The 18351-nt window shown below is 39.7% G+C and overlaps 1 protein-coding gene across 4 annotated transcripts in view; it reads left to right on the top strand.

The window, feature by feature from the left end:
• Pparg (peroxisome proliferator activated receptor gamma) overlaps positions 1-18351 on the top strand; it is a 140097-nt gene that overhangs the window by 25540 nt on the left and 96206 nt on the right. The gene's annotated exons all lie outside the window — the stretch shown is intronic.

Here is an 18351-nt window from a genome sequence, read left to right as displayed (position 1 = left end):
TGCCTCCCCACTACTAAGCCAGATTGTGGGTTTCAGAACCATTTTCCCTATAAGAATTGATTCCAAGACCAGAGCAAGGGCAATAATACAGCTGAGCCTGGAAGGTCTCGTGGTACCAAAAGGTAAGGACGTGCTCAAGGGGGGGTCGGGCGGAAGCAGGAAGAACGCACAGTGGCTGAAACTGGAACAATCAGTGCAATAAAACAACTGTAGGATTGAATGAGAAACCCCCAAATAAAGTAGGTACACTTGATCCAGACTGATAAATGGATAAATAAATAAATAAATAAATGTAGCTGGGGTATAAGGAGGACTCTTTCTTACAAAATTTCACTGAATAAATGTAAAAGGAGCCGGCACTGTGGCACACCTGGAACCCTTGGCTTACTTAGGAGGCTGAAGCAGGAGGATCACAAGTTAGAGGCCAGCCTCAGCAACTTAGTGAAGCCCCAACCCTGTCTCAAAATAAAAATTAAAAAGGACTGGGGGTACAACTCAGTGGTAAATCACTCCTGGGTTCAATTCCCAGTACCAGAGAGAGAGAGAGAGAGAGAGAGAGAGAGAGCGAGCAAGGCGAAAAATAGAAAATTATCGGAGAACCATAGCAGCAGTTGCTATAGACAGGTTTCACCCATGAATACTAAAATCAGTGGGAGGGTGAGAGTGTAAACAGAAAGAGGATATTTGCATAACCTCAAAGTACTTCCCCCAAAATGTGTATTAATTACAAAAGGAAAAACCCCATCTCCCAGTTCTCAAGGGAGAATCCTGGCAGACCCCACTGTAACCACGGGACCAAGGTCAATGCCAACAGGAGTGAGACCTCTCCAGCTCACATACCCCTGCCTGGATGACCTGGAAAGGGAACCTCACTGCCTTTTTTCTTCCTCTGCAAACCCACAAGCTCAGTGGAGTCCTGAGAAAGCCTGAGATAAACCTAAATCGAGGCATTTTACAGGACCCTGACCAGCGCCCTTCAGCAGAACTGAAGACTCAAGACCTGTCACAGATTTGAAGGCGGCTAAGGAGGTGTGCAACTCAGTGCAGTGTGGTGTCCGGATCAGGTCCCAGAACTGGAAAGGGACCTGAGTGGGAAAGCTGGTGGAACCCAAATAAAGTAGTTGATAGTTTTGTGCCCTTGTCCCCGCTGCACTGTCACTTGTTACCTGTGGGAGAGGCAGGCTGAAGGGTCCATGGAATCTCTCTACTAGCCTTGTAACTTCTGGAAGCCTTAAACCATTTCAAGCAATACTTTTATTCATTACATTATTTTATATGCTGTGCTGGGGGTGTATACAGGTGGCTGGCTCTCTCCCAGTGAGCGACAGCCCAGCCCCAAGGTAATGTTTTTTAAAAAGTCACCTTGAAGTCAGTAAATAATCCTTCTTATTAGGTTTTCACTAATTTATGGAGTGGAGTTTCTGAGTGTTTGGAGTTTCAGAGCAAAGCAGGTGCATTCTTTGGGTCAGGACGGTTTCTGGAGCTGGGCTTTAAAATTCTCTTAGGTTCTTGCTGTTTGTTCATTTGTTTTTTTTTTTTGTTTGTTTGTTTTGTTTTGTTTTTTTCTGGTGTTTGTTTTCGTTTGGTGCTGGAGGTCTAACCCAGGGCCTCCTGTGTGCTAAGCACATGCTCCCACTGAGCGACGTTCCCCTGCTCCCTTGATTCTCTTCATAAAAACTGCAGCCCTGACTCTGCAAGTTTGGTCTCTACTTCATCTATTTAATGCTCCAGCCAGTTACTTCCAGTCCCCCAAAAGACCTGTGAGTGAGAAAAGCTCCCCAGAGCTTTCTGGGCATGCGCAGAGGTCCCCAGCATTGCAAAAAAAAAAAAAGAAGAAGAAGAAGATGAAACAAAACCAGAGCTGGGGTTGTGGCTCAGTGGTAGAGCACTTGCCTAGCATGTGTGAGGCCCTGAGGGTGAGTCTCAGCACAGCAAATAAATAAATAAATAAATAAAATAAAAAATTGCGCACAACTCCACAAAGCTTTGTCTGCTTAGGAACCACCTCTTTCCAAAGTTTTCAGTTGGTGACAGGATGAGATGCCAAGGTGCAAAAAACTTGGAAAGTATTCTGATAAATAATCTTTTGGCCCAGGAATCTGCACTAGCCAAGACAAGCTTTGACCAAGAACTTAGAATTTGTAGTCTTGTATTTGAATGGTGAGAGGAGAGAAGACAGCTACTGTCTTCAGGCGAGATGTCTAGGACTTCAGTAAATTCAAGTGTCCAAGGGAATTAGGTGCTGCAAGGAAGTCAGTGTCAGCATTAAGTCTGCTTAAAAGTTGATTTAACTTTAGAAAAGCCTAAAGCCAAGGGCTGGCGGCTCAGTGGTAGAGCGCTTGCCTAGCGCATGCAGGGCCCTGGGTTCGATCCTCAGCACCACATAAAAATAGATAAATAAATGAATGAATAAATAAATAAATAAAGTATTGTGTCCAACTACAACTAAAAAATAAATATTAAAAAAATAAAAGCATAAAGCCAATTAAAATAGACTGAACTCTTACCAGACAGGGACAGGTACATACTTGAGTGTCTCAAACTGAGTAGTCTAAGCTGTATGATTTGGGCATGAAAAGTGAAATGCTAAGTATTTGGAATTTGACCCTGAAAAAAAATTAGGTGAGAAGAGGAATAACAGAAGATGTACCTAAAGCAGTTAAATTCATAGAGACGGACAGTAGATTGGTGGTTCTCAGAGGCTGGGGGGCAGGGAATGAGGAGTTACTGTTTAATGGGTACCAAGTTTTGCAAAACGATGACGTTTTAGAGATTGGTTATATGTAACTTAGTGAATACACTTAATGCCACTGAGCCCTGCACCCTTTAAAATGGCTTTAAATAATGGAATACATGGTTAATGTGGTGAATTTTATGTTGCGTATATTTTACCACAATTTTAAAAATTAAATTTAAAAAAAAAAAAAAGAATAGTAGAAGAAGTCTTCTGTAGTTACATTCCACTTTGCCTGTGTGTCCAATGTCCTCTGTTTGGGGACATTGGAGACATTTATCCTTAGGAACCTTTGTTTGTTTGTTTGGCTTTTGATTTTTAATCTAGAGATGGACTCTCTGACACCATTTGCCAACTAGCAATTTAAGCAGCCCTCTGTACCATAAGTTGTGAAATTAAAAAAAAAAAAAAAACCTGGTACACAGGAAACAGCAGAGCTGGGGTGACTGGGAGAGTTACTTGTGGGGTTAATTTATAACTAAGACAAATGAATCTATAAAAAGAAGCAAAAGCGCCATAAGAAATATGTTAACTGATGATAAAGGAGAAAAAGGGCTTAGATAAAAGATATCCGAACTTGTTTGGTCTCAATGATTTTATGACTGAGGAATTCAATTATAGGTATACTGGGTGGAGCAAATCATGATTCTGTAAATTACTAATAGGACCCAGTGATCTTTATCATTTTCTGTATGTTCTGTATATACTCACGTGCCGAGTTCAGGTCTGCCTTCTGTACAGCCGCCCTGCCCTGCTGTGCTGCTATGAGCTGAGGGTTTTGGAGCTGAAACATGGATCCCATATGCTATTAAAATCATAAATCAGAGTAGGTGGTACATTACAAATAGTTGTTTTTATTTTTATTTGGGACAGGGTTTCACTAAGTTGCTTAGAGCCTCGCTGAGTTGCTGAGGCTGGCCTCAAACTTGCAAGATTCCTGCCTTGGCCTCCCAAGTTGCTGGGATTACAGACACTACCATGCCAGTTGCTCCCCTTCCCCAGTCCTCTTTTTTAAGCAAATAAAATTATGGGACTAGGACAAATTGATTTTGAATTTTTGGCTATTGGGTCTATTTTCATTTTATCTTAATTTTATTTTCTCAGTGGTGCAGGGAATTGAACCCAGGGCCTTCCTTCTGCATGCTAAAGTACCCACTTTACCTTTACTTTTGATAGACCTTTATTTGTATTTATTTATCACTGAGCTACAACCCTCTATTTCTTTTAAGGCATTTTTATTACTGTAAAGCTATGAATATGCTTTTTTAATATAACTTTATTTTATTTATTTTTATGTGGTGCTAAGGATCGAACCCAGGGCCTTGCATGTGCAAGGCAAGCGCTCTACCACTGACCACAACCCCAGCCCCATATGAATATGCTTTTTTTTTTAAAAAAAGATCACACTTAACCACACAAAAATGATTCTTGCTTCCTTAGTTTCTTCCAGTTCTTTGTGTACATTCTTTTATTCACTGACAGTTACAGTATGTTGGAGCTTTTCCACTTGGCTTCTTTCCCTGTTAGAAACAATATATATTTTCTTTTGTTTTTTTCCTGGCTTTTGGAACCCACCATGATGGCATAGTGACATCACCTAATCCCCTAAACCAGGTTTTAGGTGGTTTTGAGGTTATTTTTTTAGCTATTATGCAATTATGGCTTATTCTTATACTTTTATGTACCATGAATATCTTCAGGCATCTTATTTCATTTAATTTTAAAAGTAATTTTCTTCTGATAAATTGCCAGGAGAGGAATTTGTGTGTCAAAGTGGTTGAGCAATTACATTACTCTTCCATTATTGGTTTTTATGACATTGCACATTGGCTCAAGGAGATACTACTAGCACATGAACAAAACATGCAAGGTATCGGTATATTTAAATGACTTCCATAAATTTAAATGAATGACTATTTATTTTGATTTTATATCTGTGATGGTAGAGTAGTGGAGAGAGGGTGGAGAGTGGAGAGCTTCTCTAGTTGTGTAGGGATCAGATAACATGGGAGAAAGAGAGAGAGAGAGAGAGTGTGTGTGTGTGTGTGTAGGCTCTATAGCAAGAAAATTGGGGATTATTTCTGGAGGCTTTGCAAATTTAAATAAACTGTAAAGATTGTGTGCTGTGGGTTCCTTATGGTTTTTATGCCCTAGCATCACTAGTTAAGGAAGGAATAAAAGTTGGTTTTTAAAAATATCTTTTTAGTTGTTGATAGACCTTTATTTTTATTTATTTATACGCGGTGCTAAGAATCAAACCCAGTGCCTCAGACATGCCAGGCAAGTGCAGACTTAACAAAGTAAGACTCCCATAGAGAAGGATATAAGTCAACTTTTAAAGAACTATTTATTCAAGATCAACTATTTCAGGGGGCTGGGAGTGTGGCTCAGTAGTAGAGGGCTTGCCTAGTATGCATGAGGCCTTTGATTCAGCATCTAGCACTAAAAAAAAAAAAGAAAAAAAAAACAGGAAGAAAAGTTAACTGTTTTAAATTTGTAGTTTGAATATTTGAGGGAATAATTTTAAGAATATAGATAATATAAGATAAAATTTTAAGATAAAAATATATTGTTAAAATGAATATGACAAAGATCATGAGTGAGAGGGTGAGATTCTTTTCTTTTTGTTTTCAACTGTTTGGAGGTTTGTGACTTCATTATCTCTCCTTGCCCAATTTTATGTGCCTTAAAAAAAAGTGTGTGAGCGGGGGAGCGGCTGTAATCCCAGCTACTTGGGAGGCCAAGGTAGGAGTATTGCAAGGTTGAGGCCAGCCTCAGCAACTCAGGTAGGCTCTAAGCAACTTAGTGAAACCCTGTCCCAAATAAAAATTTTAAAAAACTTAGTGAAACCCTGTCCCAAATAAAAATAAAAAGGGCTGGGGATGTGGCTCAGTGGTAAAGGACCTCAGGGTTCAATTCCCAGTACCCAAAAAAAAAGACAATTATGAGCCCTGTAGTTCACCTTGGGCACCCCTGGTTCCTTGGTTACTTTTGGTAACTTCTGTAATACAAATAATATTTTGGATTGTACCAAAGCATTATATGGTAAGAGCTCAAAAATCAGAAGCTGCTATTTATTCCATGGAGTAAAAGTGAAGCAACTGTGACCTCATTCATTTTATTCTAGTTTTTTTTTTTTTTTTCTTTTTTCTTTTAAAGCTAATGAGCTGCCTGTTCTCCAGGTCCTGTGATCTGAAATAATTTAAATTATTTGATATTTTTAACCTTTCATTCTCCCAGTAGGCAGGACATAGGAAATCAAGTGACGTAAACATCTTTAATAATCTTTAAAAGTCATAAGACTCGGTGGCCCGGACAAGAAACAATTAGGAATAAATTTCAGGGAAATGCCATAATGGCATGGCTTTTGTTTTCTTTTGTTAGCAAGCCCACATGGCTTTCCTTTCAAACCCAAGGAGTATGAAGCGGGGACTCCTTTTAAGACTCCAACTTCATCGGCATCACAGAAATATATATTTCCCTAAGTTTACTCACTATAATTTGTAATTGCTATGTTTCTTATCTGCGAAGGAAGTACAGCAGCTCCCGCTGGGGAAATACCATGTTAAGTTGATCCTAAAATAAGAAATCTAAGGGAGAGGTCACATCCTAATAACTTGTACAAATCTGAATTCCCGTGGAGCCTTGAACTCATTTTGTAGGAGGAGAGTATTAACAATGAGTCACTGAACTTCTTCCAGAGGCTGTCGTAAAATTGAAGCGCTTTTGTATACAGAAGTGACCACTGAAGTATAAATACAATTGACAGGACCTCATTTTTTAAAGCCATCTATTATGAATAGCCAGATAAATGTAGCATGACTAACAAGCCACAAAAAAAAAAAATCTGTTTTGGTAACTTTCACTAGAAATATAAGTTTTATGACTCAGGAGATAGTATAATACATACAATGAGAATTATATTTCTGGTCTCTATAGAGAAGTTTAATCAACTTTTTTCTAACCCTGACCTCTAGGTAGACTTTGGAAGGACCCTTACTGCATGATTTCAGAGAAATTCTCTGTTTGGGGAGTCAGGCCACTGGGTTGTGGTCTTCCCCTTTTCTATAGTTGACCATCTCTCTTTAAAAAATGCTAGTCCTTTTTTTCTTGATCTGTTAAGTAGAAAGTCATTTATCATGAGGATCAAGTAAGAGCACATAGAGAAAAAGAAAAATTTTCCAGCTTTATGTATTTTAAAGGTATTACTATAATCATTGTCTTTACTTTTTTAATCTTTTCCAAATGAGGGAATCAAAATAGAGGTCAAATAGCTCAATCTGTTCCACTCCAGGTCATGGTCATCTGTACACAATAATTGCACCCACTCACTAGCCAAATCTAAGTCATTCCCTAGAGAGAGAGGATCTTCACCGAAGCTGTCCCTTTACGCGTTGTATAGAGATATGCATGGATTGTTTCCTGGCACACACTAACTTTCTTTGAGAATATCAGTGGAAAGGTCTTAGGTATTCTCCCTTTATTGCTTTAGAGAAATGGGCATCATTATTTTCAAATCTTTGCTTGATCGTTACAAATTAAAGGTAAGAGAATGTATTTTCTCTTTGACCTACTGAGTGAGACTCATTTCATTCATGCTGCTAATGAGTTTTCAGTAATTCAAGATTTATGGGAACATACCTGGGTGCCCTTCCTCCTGAGACCCTCTCTGTAACCAGAGCCATTTAGTGGAATCATTTAGATATGCCTGCATTTATTTATTTTTTTATTTCATACCCCACAATAAAACAGTACCATGCAATAAGAAATAAATACCACTTATTTTGGGGAGTGAAAGTATAGGGATAGATAGAGGTTGTGGTTAGCATGTGTGAGACCCCTAGTTCAATCCTCAGCACCCCCCAAAAAATATATATGTATAATATATATAATATTAATTATATTAATATATTTATTATTTATATTTATATTTTATATATATTTAATTTTTATTAATATATTGATATATACTAATTTATATAATATATATATATATTTGCTTGACTGCTTATCTATGTGGTGTGAGTTCGGAGACTCTGTGGGGCTGCTCAGGATCTTTTTAATGTCTTCATTTAGGATAAGCATGAAGTTCTGTCCTGGTGTTCATTATTGTCATGCACCACCATGACAAGCAGGAGACCCAAAGGCTCACAGTGGCACCCTACCACATATTCACCAGACAAAGAAGCTGGCCTTGTGCTCAGTGAGGACACTCAATCTCCTAAAAGTGCCAGGCCCCTGCATCTGACCATGTGGACTCAGCCCCTTTGAGTTCACATCCTACACACGGACAGTTGACTTGACCCCCCGCCATACATGCAAGTTTAAAAAAAATAATAATAATCTTGCCAACACATGTTTTTAATATATGAGGTGAATAGTTTACCCACCAGATTTTGGAATAAAATAGCAACAATGAGTAAACTTTTTTTTTTTTTTTTGAAAGGGGGTATACTTCTTTTCCCAGGTGCCAAATGCTAATAGGGGAAAAAATAAAAGTAACATTCCATCTGTGATACTGCTGCTGTTGTAAATTTGCTTTTCCAATTTTTAAGTTTTCCATTAATACTGTTTTAGTTCAGATTTTTCTTATTATTTATCTGAGTTACTGGACATTGGTTCCCTGGCTTAACCATTCACCATTCCCATTTCATCCTCAAGTTCAAGAGTTTTTCTTTTCCTTCCTCCCTCCTCCCTCCCTCCCTCCCTCCTTCCTGCCTTCCTTCCTTCCTTCCTTTCCTTCTTTCCCTCATTTCTTTTTAAAATGCTGTGTTGGTATTTTACCTCCTTTCCCCTGGAAGGAGCATTAGGGGGTCCGCCTGGACCTACATCTCCGTGTTGTCACCTGCATTTGTTCCGACAGGCCAGCCTAGCGCTCCTCGGACAGCATCAGTTCATGACTGCAGTAGACCAGTTGTATTGCACTATGGAGACTTCATGTTTTGTAGATTTTTTTGGTACTAGGAATTAAACCCAGGGGCACTCCAGCTCTACCACTGAGTTACACCTCCCCGCCCCCAGCCTCTTTTTCATTTTAAAATTTTGAGACAGGGTCTTGCCAAGTTGCCAGGCTGGTCTCAAACTTTGGATCCTCCTGCCTCTGTCTCCCACATAGGTGGAATCCCAGGTGTGCCCCACTGCGTGGGCTTACAGTGTGTCTACTGAGAACAGAGACCAACTTCAGGGCATCCCTAGTGCTTGATACAATTCCTAGGAAATATTATGCAAATAATAAAATGATAATGGAATTGAAGTTAAATTATTTGGATGTTTTTATTTCTACTAATTGAACAATATTATTAGCAGTTGTCACCACTAACTTATTTTTTAATTTATACACCTAGGATGTAAAGTATGCTCTTACAGAATGGAGTTGTTTTAAGAACTTCCCTGCTAGATATTTACAGGTTGAGCACCCCTAGTCTAAAAATCTGAAATGCTTCAAAATCCAAAACTTTTAAATGCTACATAATGCCACTAGTGAAAAATCCCACACCTCACCTCATATGACAGGTCTCAATCAAAACACAGGTGCACTAAAAATATCAAATAAAATAACCTTCAAAGTACGTTCATAAGGTGTATATGAAATGGAAATGAATTTTGTGTATAGAGTTGGGTCCCCTCCCCAGCATATCTCATTATATATATATATATATATATATATATATATATATATATATATATATATATGCAAATATTCCAAAATCTGAAACATTTATGGTCCCAAGCATTTCAGATAAGGGATCCTCAGGCCATAATTTCAATCTTGTAGATATGACCTTGCTTACATATTTTTTGTCATTGCAAATACTGAAAACAAATCCATGAAAAACACGTAGGACCCTTACCAAGTATTTCTTTCTTTTTTTTTTTTTTAATTTGCTCTAATTAGTTATATGTGACAGTAGAATGCATTTTGACACATTGTATATGAATGGAGCCTATCTTCCCATTCTTCTGGCTGAACATGGTGCTGGGTCACACACGTAGTGTAATCATACATGTATAGAGAGTAATAACGTCGATGTCTCCTTCTACCACCCTTCCCATCTCCACCGCCCCACCCCTCCCTCCACTCCCATCTGCACCAAAGTTCCTTCATTCTTCCCTACCCTCCAAGTACTTGTTAATCTGTAATTCAGAGATGCAGAATAGTTCATAGACAGGTCATAGCCTTTTCGCTTTCTATAACATTTGGGTGTTTTCCGTATTTTTTTTTTATTGGTGCATTATGGTTGTACAGAATGGTGGGATCTGTTGTTACATATTCATACATGCACATAATATAACCATATAATCTGGCCAGTATCACTCCCCAGTCTTCTTTCCCCTCCTCCCCTCCTCCTCCCCTCCTCCTCCTCCCCTCCTCCCGCCCTCTGGACCCTTTCCTTCTCTCCTGATTTCCCTTTGATTCTCATGAGATCTCCCCTTATTTTCCTCTTTAGCACCCACATCTGAGGAAAAACATACTTTCCATAGCATTTGAGGCAGGGCTTCTTGGTCAAGTAAAAGCCAGAAGAGTTATTAGCATTGGGAATTTTTTTCCCAATTTCGTTTGAATTACTTTTAAACCTTGCTTTTATATATCCAGTGCTGTGGTAGATAAAACACACTTATGACATATTCCTTATTCCGAAGTCTTGTTTCAAAGACAGTACTACACATGAAAGAGTTAAATAAGAGCTGAGCACACCTGTGATGGAAGTTCATAGAAGAAAGCACCCATGGAACGGGCAGTAGCTGCTTCATAAGTGTGTTCCAGAGTTGAACCCTGAGAGGAAGGATGTGGATACACGAGGAGGAAGAAGTTGGAGATTTTAAAGATGGAGAAAGTTTCAAGATACCCATGAGCATACTAAAGAGAGAGGGATTTGAACTTGGACTTGGACTAGGAGGCATTGGGGAACCTGGTGATTTTGAGGGTAGGGCAGTAGTAAGATGACCAAAGGCATTTTTGGAAGGAACATGTTAAAGAGAGATTCCAGTGATTGATAGTATGGTCACAGGATAAAGAGGAAGGGGGAAAGAGAAGAGGAAGGAGGGACAAGCTTGATTTTGGACTTGTTGAAATTGAAGATGGAAGTAGAAATACCCCAGGGAGATGTGGAGGTCTGTGTCCCACCCTCATCCCAGAGGTCGATTTGAATTGCATTAGCGTTGACCAAAGAATGTGTTGAAAGCTAAATTCTTAAGAATCAACACAAAGGCCAGGCAAGGTGGTGCATGCCTGTAATCCCAGTGACTCAGGAGGCTGAGGCAGGAGGATTGCAAGTTTGAGGGCAGCCTGGGCAACTTGACGAAGCTCTGTCACAAAATAAAAAATAAAGGACCAAAGGTGTAGCTCAGTGATGAAGTACCCCTGGGATCAATCCCCAGAGAGAGAGAGAGAGAGAGAGAGAGAGAGGAAATGAAACAACACAAAGGTGGAATTTAAAAGAGATCTTGAGAGTCAGGGAAGAGTGGTATCTTTGATGCCCAAATGGGGGCATCTTAAGAGGAGGGCTTCTTATGCATCTGGTGTTGTGTTAATAAGTTTACACACGTCAGTATACTTAGTCCTCCCAGTGGCCCTGGTGAAAGAGAAATCAACATCATCCCTGATGTAGAGGTGAACCAAGTGAGGTCCAGCAGGGTTAAATAACTTGCGTAGGGCTGGGGTTGTGCTCAGCGGTAGCGTGCTTGCCTAGCATGCGTGAGGCACTGGGTTCGATTCTCAGCACCACATATAAATAAATAAAAATAAAAGTCCATCAACAACTAAAACAAAATATTTTATTAAAAAAAAAGATAAGTTTTAAAAAAATAAATAAATAACTTGCATAAAGTTCCTTCTCTGAGGACAAGGTGAAGTCTAAACTTAAAAGTGAGAGCTGTCTAACTCTCAAGCCCGTGCATGTTTTTACTAAAAGACTATACAATGAAAAGCTGAAGAAGAATGAAAAAAGAAGATAGATCATTAACATTACAAGGCAAGGTCACTGTTTAAGGTATACTGTTGATTCGGGTTTCAGGATCATTGAGTTTCAAGATTAGGACATGCTCTGGGGTAGAGCTCAGTTGGTAGAGTGCTTGCCTCGCATGCACAAGGCCCTGGGTTCAATCCCAGCACCACACACACAGACAAAAAAAATCACATGAGATCAGTTTTAAAGATATAATATTAAGGAACCTGGTAGGAATGACTATTTCAGGGAGTTTGGAAATAATCAGCAGTAAATGTCAGAGGGAGTAGCTTTAGGTCATTGACAATCTTAGCAGCAAGTAGGACCGTTCCACTTGAAGCAGTTGAGTCAATAAAGTAGGGAAGAGTACAACCCAGTGGAGGAGGAGGAGGAGGAGAAAGAGGAGGAAGAGGAGGAGGAGGAGAATAGACTCAGCTGGCTGGGTGGCACACACCTGCGGTCCAGCAGCTCAGGAGGCCAAGACAGGAAGATCAGAAGTTGGAAGCCACCTTTATCAACTAAGCAAGGCCCCAAGCAACTTTGTGATAACCTGTCTCTAAATTTTAAATAAATAAATAAATGCTGCAGACAGGGTAAAGTGGTAAAGTGCCTCTGGGTTTTAAGAGAGACAGGGAGGGAGAGAGAGAGAGAGAGAGTAAGAAAGAGAGTAGGAGGGAAACCTGTTCTACCAAATTTGGAAGAAAAGATAATGAGGTTAATGTGGCTGATCACTGTGCCAATGGAACGAGAGAGAACAAATGGAAATGTGTCAGATAATCACCAATGTAGAAAGGAATAGTTATAAATGTAGTCGGCCTTCCATATCCCCATTCTCCTTGGATTCAACCAATCACAGATTGAAAATATTTGGAGTCAAAAATCATATCTCTACTGAACATTTAGAATTTTTTCTTATTCTCATTATTCCCCCAAAACTACAGTGTAACAATTATCTTAGGTAGCCATGACATTGTATTAGGCATTCTGCATAATCTAGAGATGTTCAAGTATACAGGACAAATGTGCACAGGTTCCATATACAAGTAATAGAGCATTTCATACAAGGGACTTAAACATCTGCAGTTTGGTATCCTGGAGGCCCAGTCCTTTTAGTTTTTTTTTATTTTGAGACAAGGTCTTGCTAAATTGCCCAGGCTGCCCTGGAACCTGCAACCTTCCTGCCTCAGCTTCCTGACTCACGGGGTTCACAGGCATGCACCACTGTGCCCAGCCTGAGTTTTTCCCATACGTCAGATAAATTAGATCCCATGAATCCATCTATTCAGGGCTATCCGATTCTTAACTTCTTAAGCATTGCAGAATGGGGCGAAGCTGTCCTGTTCACAGATATGACAATCTTATACGTCTATATAACAAAGGCACTTGAAGGAATAACTAAAATTAGAACTTAGCCTTCCGCAGTGCCAAGGAAATTTGTAAAACTTTAAGCATTCAGTCAGAATTCTTAGATCCACCTTTCCTTGCCTCTTAAAAATTTCTTGGTCTGAGTATGTCACTAAGTGTAAACTGTTTTGAAAGCAAAGTCATCATGGTATTCTCCATTGTATTCTGATCATCAGATGTTGTCCCATCTAGTATGTAACAACTGCTCAGTACATATTTATTAAATGCATGAAAGGTGAATGACAAAGTAAAACGTCACTGATAAGGAAGCTTTGTATAGTTTTCTTTCCATTATTTTCCTTTTTTTTTTTTTTTTTTTAAGTGCTAGAGATTAAACCCTTGCACTTGGGCTTGTTCATCTATTTAGGTGGTCACTTTTAATGTACTGCCTGTTTTTCTATCATTTGAATTGTTTGGTTGTGAATTTGCAAGTTGGAGGCCAGCCTGGACAACTTTAGTAAGTCTTTGTTTCAAAATTTAAAAAATAAAAAGAAAGAAAAGAAAAGATTGGGTATGTAGCTCTGTGGCAAAGCAGTCCTGGGTTAAATCCCCAGTACCAAAAAAAAAAAAAAAAAAAACACAAACAAACCAAAAAAAGGCTTATGCAGCAACTTAAAAATTAATTTGCATTTAGTTTTCCATCTTTAATTAATTTAAGATTTGCCTAAGAAAATTGTCTTTGTTAAAAAGATACCCATGTTTTATATTGTGGTGGAAAAATGATCTCGGAAAACAGAAATCTATTTCTGCACAAAGTTAGTGATGCTAGTGTAAGAGAAAAAAAAAAAAAATCACAAGAAGTTGTCCCAAATTTAGGAGAGCTTCTCATTAAACACGTGATTTCAGTTGTTCTCCGGCTCGCAAAAAGTTATAAGATGTCTCCATAATACCTTTTACTTCCTTATGGGTTCTTGCCACCCCATCCCCACCCCCTCCCCAATATGATGAATCGAGTTGTAAAAACCCTGGAATATGACAATATAGTTTATGGCACTTTTAGTAACAAGTATTCTGCCAAGATGAGCTTGGGAACAAGAGGAAGTGGACTTGAATTTACAGCAGTCCAGTGATACAGACCTTTCCAGCAGCAAGCCAATTTAACTTTTTAATACTTCACACAGTGGAAAAGATACAGCTGTCGCGCCTCTGGTTAATGTTCAGAAGGGAGAAAACTGAATGCAGAAATATTTCTCCAAATGTGTGGTTTTTACATACTTTATACTACCTTCCGGAATGTTATCACTTAGTGCTGTTTTGAAGGTCACTGTTTTTCCCCCCATCTTTCCAATTAAGAATTAAGGTCATAATTGTACCTTTGGTGCTTAGTGGACTCATTTTCCATCATCTGGTGATTTAAAGATGTCTTTGTCTATCTTTCTTCCTCTTTCCCTCTCTCTCCTCCCGCCCCATTACCTAGTTTCAACTTTGCAGACTGCCTTTGAACTTCCATTTCCCTCAGGTAGACATTTAGAGTCTTTGTTTTCCATGAGGTTATGAAAAAAGTATAGATTCTCATAAATGGCTCTTTGGGCAGGAGAACCAAGAATGTTTAGTGAGAATTGCATTGTTTTTGTTTTTGTTTTGATACTAGGGATTGAACCAGGGGCACTTAACTACTGAGCTACATCCCCAGCCCCCTCCACCTTTTATTTTTATTTAAAGACAGGGTCTCACTAAGTTGCATAGGGTCTTGCCAAGTCGGTGAGTCTGGCTTTGAACTTGCTATCCTCCTGCCTCAGCTTCCCTGAGCTGCTGAGATCACAGGTGAGTGCCACTGCCCCCAGCTCAATATCCCGAGTTTTGAGTCAAAATACTGACACAGCTTATAGAGTTAGTAGCCATCCTCTGAAAATCCCCAGAGTGGTTTATTTGTTTGTTTATTTATTTATGTATTTATTTTGCCTACTTTAAAAGTTACTTGAATTTTAAATGTTTTTATTTTTTTAAAAAAAATCTGTGGGCTGTTGGGCATGGTGATGCACACCTGTGAATCCCAGTGACTTAGGAGGCTGAGGCAGGAGGATCACTAGTTCCAAGCCAACCTCAGCAACTCAGCAAGGCCCTAAGCAACTCAGCAAGACTTTGTCTCAAAAATAAAAAAATAAAAAGAGCTGGGGATGTGGCTCGGTAGTTAAGCCTCCTTAAGTTCAATCTCTAGTCCCCAAATAATAATAATAATAATAAAAAATAAAAGGTCAAGTAAGAATCATCAAGGGTCAGCAGAGGATAACTGGACATTTTTACCCACTCTGCCTCCTCCTCTCTGGACCGAGGCTGGTTTACTGGAGCTGGCCGCTTTCTGTTACCGTCTCGTTGCACCAAGACAGTTGAACCACCTATAAATCAGCAGTCAGGGTGGAATCTTGGCAGAGGAGGTCGCCGTCAGGAAACCAGCATTCTGTTTATATTTAGATAATTTTCACGCATGGCCTCTGGACACTTGGTCCAGTAAAAGAAGTCGAAAGAACAGAATACTTATTATGAGTCATCACCTTCACCTATTTCCAGTTAGGGGTTTGATTCCAAGTAGACTGGGAAGGGGGTGGGAGAAATAAAGGCATTATCTCTTCTGACTTCGTGGGCCAGATTTATAGAGCGTGAGACGTCTGACAGAAGAGACAACAGGCACCACAGCAGAGAAGGTTGTCCGCCAGCAGTTGGCCTGAGTGCTCACTGCGCCACTGTCCAGAAAGCCCCAGACCCGACTCCAGAGAGGCAGGGATTCCCTTCTGTGACAAGGAGCAAGACCAAACACTGTCCTGCAGTGTAGACGAGTGAGATGGAGAAAGTCTTTCATGCACAGATTTATATCACAGAGGATGTGTGAAGGCCCGGGATTTTCCAGCCAAGAATGGCACTTGCTGGGTTTTTTTTTTTTTTTTTTTTTTTTTTTTTTTTCTGGACTTGACTTTTATCAGTCACTGGTCAAGTTGAAATTTGAAACTTTTTCTTAAATATATTTTTTTAGTTGTTGATGGACCTTTATTTTATTCATTTATTTATATGTGCTGCTGAGAATCGAACCTCAGAGCCTCACACAGGTGAGGCAAGCGCTCGACCACAGAACCACCACCCCACCTGAAATTTGAAATTTGAGTGTCCTTTGTTATCAACTAATCAGGGGAACAAAGTGAACCAAAAAAGAATGATTCCTTAGGACCCCAGTGGTGTGGGTAAAGCTCTGTCTTCCCTTGCACGATACACATACACATAAGGGTAAAATTGGAATAAATAGTATTAAGTCCTGCCAGACATGGTGGTGCAGGCCTCTAATTCCAGCAATTGGGGAGGCTGAAGCAGGAGGACCAAATGTTTGAAGGCAGCCTCACCAACTTAATGAGACCCTTAATAATATATATATATATATATATATATATATATATATATATATATATATATACACACAAAATATATATAATGTATATATAAAAATATAAATTGTGTATATAACTGATGATCATAGTATATTAATTTTAATAATTAATATATTGCACTATATACATACTATTACATATATAATAAAGTTCTGCTCCTGGAGCCTACTCTGTAGAATAATTGTTGTCATTTTTCTTTTTAAAGAGAGAGAGAGAGAGAGAGAGAGAATTTTAATATTTATTTTTTAGTTCTCGGCGGACACAACATCTTTGTTTGTATGTGGTGCTGAGGATCGAACCCGGGCCGCACACATGCCAGTCGAGCGCGCTACCGCTTGAGCCACATCCCCAGCCCCTGTGTTGTCATTTTTTCCTCCTTGATTCTGATGGTCATTCAGTCCCTCATTGTCACTTCCACAAGAGGAGGATAAAAAGAGATAATAGGAATGGAGAATAGCTATATTTGTAGCTCTGTTGGTTTTTAAATTATCCTTGGGACCTTTAGTATTTATCACTGAGGATGATTAATAATTAACTGGAGCCACAGAATGAGAGTTTGTACTTGCTGGGGAGAAACCAGCCGTGGGGACCTCTCTAATTCCAAAATAAGCAGGTGGCTGAGGTGGCTGGTTAAATGCTTGCAACTGCTGACGCTTCTGCGTGTGGTGCTGGGCGGGAACTCAGGGCCTCACGTCCACGAGGCAGGGCCTCTGCCTGAGATGCAGCCCAGTCGCTGTTGCTGCTAGTCCTTGAGATCCATGATTGCAGAACAAGTTTTCCTGGGAAAGTCGCGTTGCATGTTATATATCTTTGTTTGATCATTACCAGGTTAGCAGTTGTTTAACCAGTAAATGAGCTGTGCGTTTTCTCTTGTTTTTATTGTAGAACAATATAAGTAATGTAGAATCTCCAAGTTCCCCAGGATGGGCTATATGGACAGTATCACCCAGCCACCACCCCTGTCTGTTTCTAAAATGTTTTCATCAACCCAAACTGATACTCTGTGCCCACCGGACAGAGACTCTCCATTGCCCATGCCTAGCCTGGGGTTACCTTTATTCTAACTTCTGTCTCTTGGAAGATGCCTATTCCAGTTATTTTATGTAAGTGGAATTGGGCGGTGTTTGTTCTTTTATATGTGCCTCATTTCACTTAGCGCAATGTCATCAAGGTCCATCTATATTGTAGCGTGCATCAGAACATCATTCCTTTTTATGGATGAATAACATTCCCTTTTATGTGTAGACCCATGTATATGTAACACACAAACACGTTTTGTTTATCTGTTCATCTTAGGTGTTTTTATCTTTTGCTGTTGCACAAAATGCTGCTGTGCCTATTGGTGTTCCAGTGTCTGAGTTTCCACTTCCAGTTCTTCTGGGTACATGAGTCACATGGCTTACTAGTTCATTTTACATTGCTATAACAAAATACGTGAGGTTGGATGACTTGTAAAGAAATGAGGTTTTAGAAGCTCAGGGGCATGGCACTGGCATTGGCTGGAGTATAGTAGGACCTCATAGCGAATGGTATCACAGAGGCAGGAGCGTGTGTAGGATGGAAAGATCACATAGCAAAACAGGAAGCCAGAGAGAAAGACTGGGGATAGTCTCTTACCCCTGATCCCGAGCTCACAGCCCCCAGTAGGCTCCATCACTAAAAGATCCCACCACCTCTTATCATCACCAAGCCGGGGACCAAGCTCCCAACACACGAACCTTGGGGGACAAACCACATTCAGACCATAGTATATGGTCATTCTGTGTGTGTGTGTGTGTGTGTGTGTGTGTTTTCTTTATAAGAACCGCCAGTCATTTTCCATGGCTACCTACCGTCCTGCATTCCAGCCAGCAGTGTGTGTGGACTCGGGCATCTCTTACCAACAGGACATTTG

This window comes from Callospermophilus lateralis, chromosome 20 (assembly GCF_048772815.1).
Source record: "Callospermophilus lateralis isolate mCalLat2 chromosome 20, mCalLat2.hap1, whole genome shotgun sequence".
Taxonomy (NCBI): domain Eukaryota; kingdom Metazoa; phylum Chordata; class Mammalia; order Rodentia; family Sciuridae; genus Callospermophilus; species Callospermophilus lateralis.
Note: the sequence above shows the minus strand (reverse complement) of the source record. Positions and strands in the feature narration are given on the sequence as shown.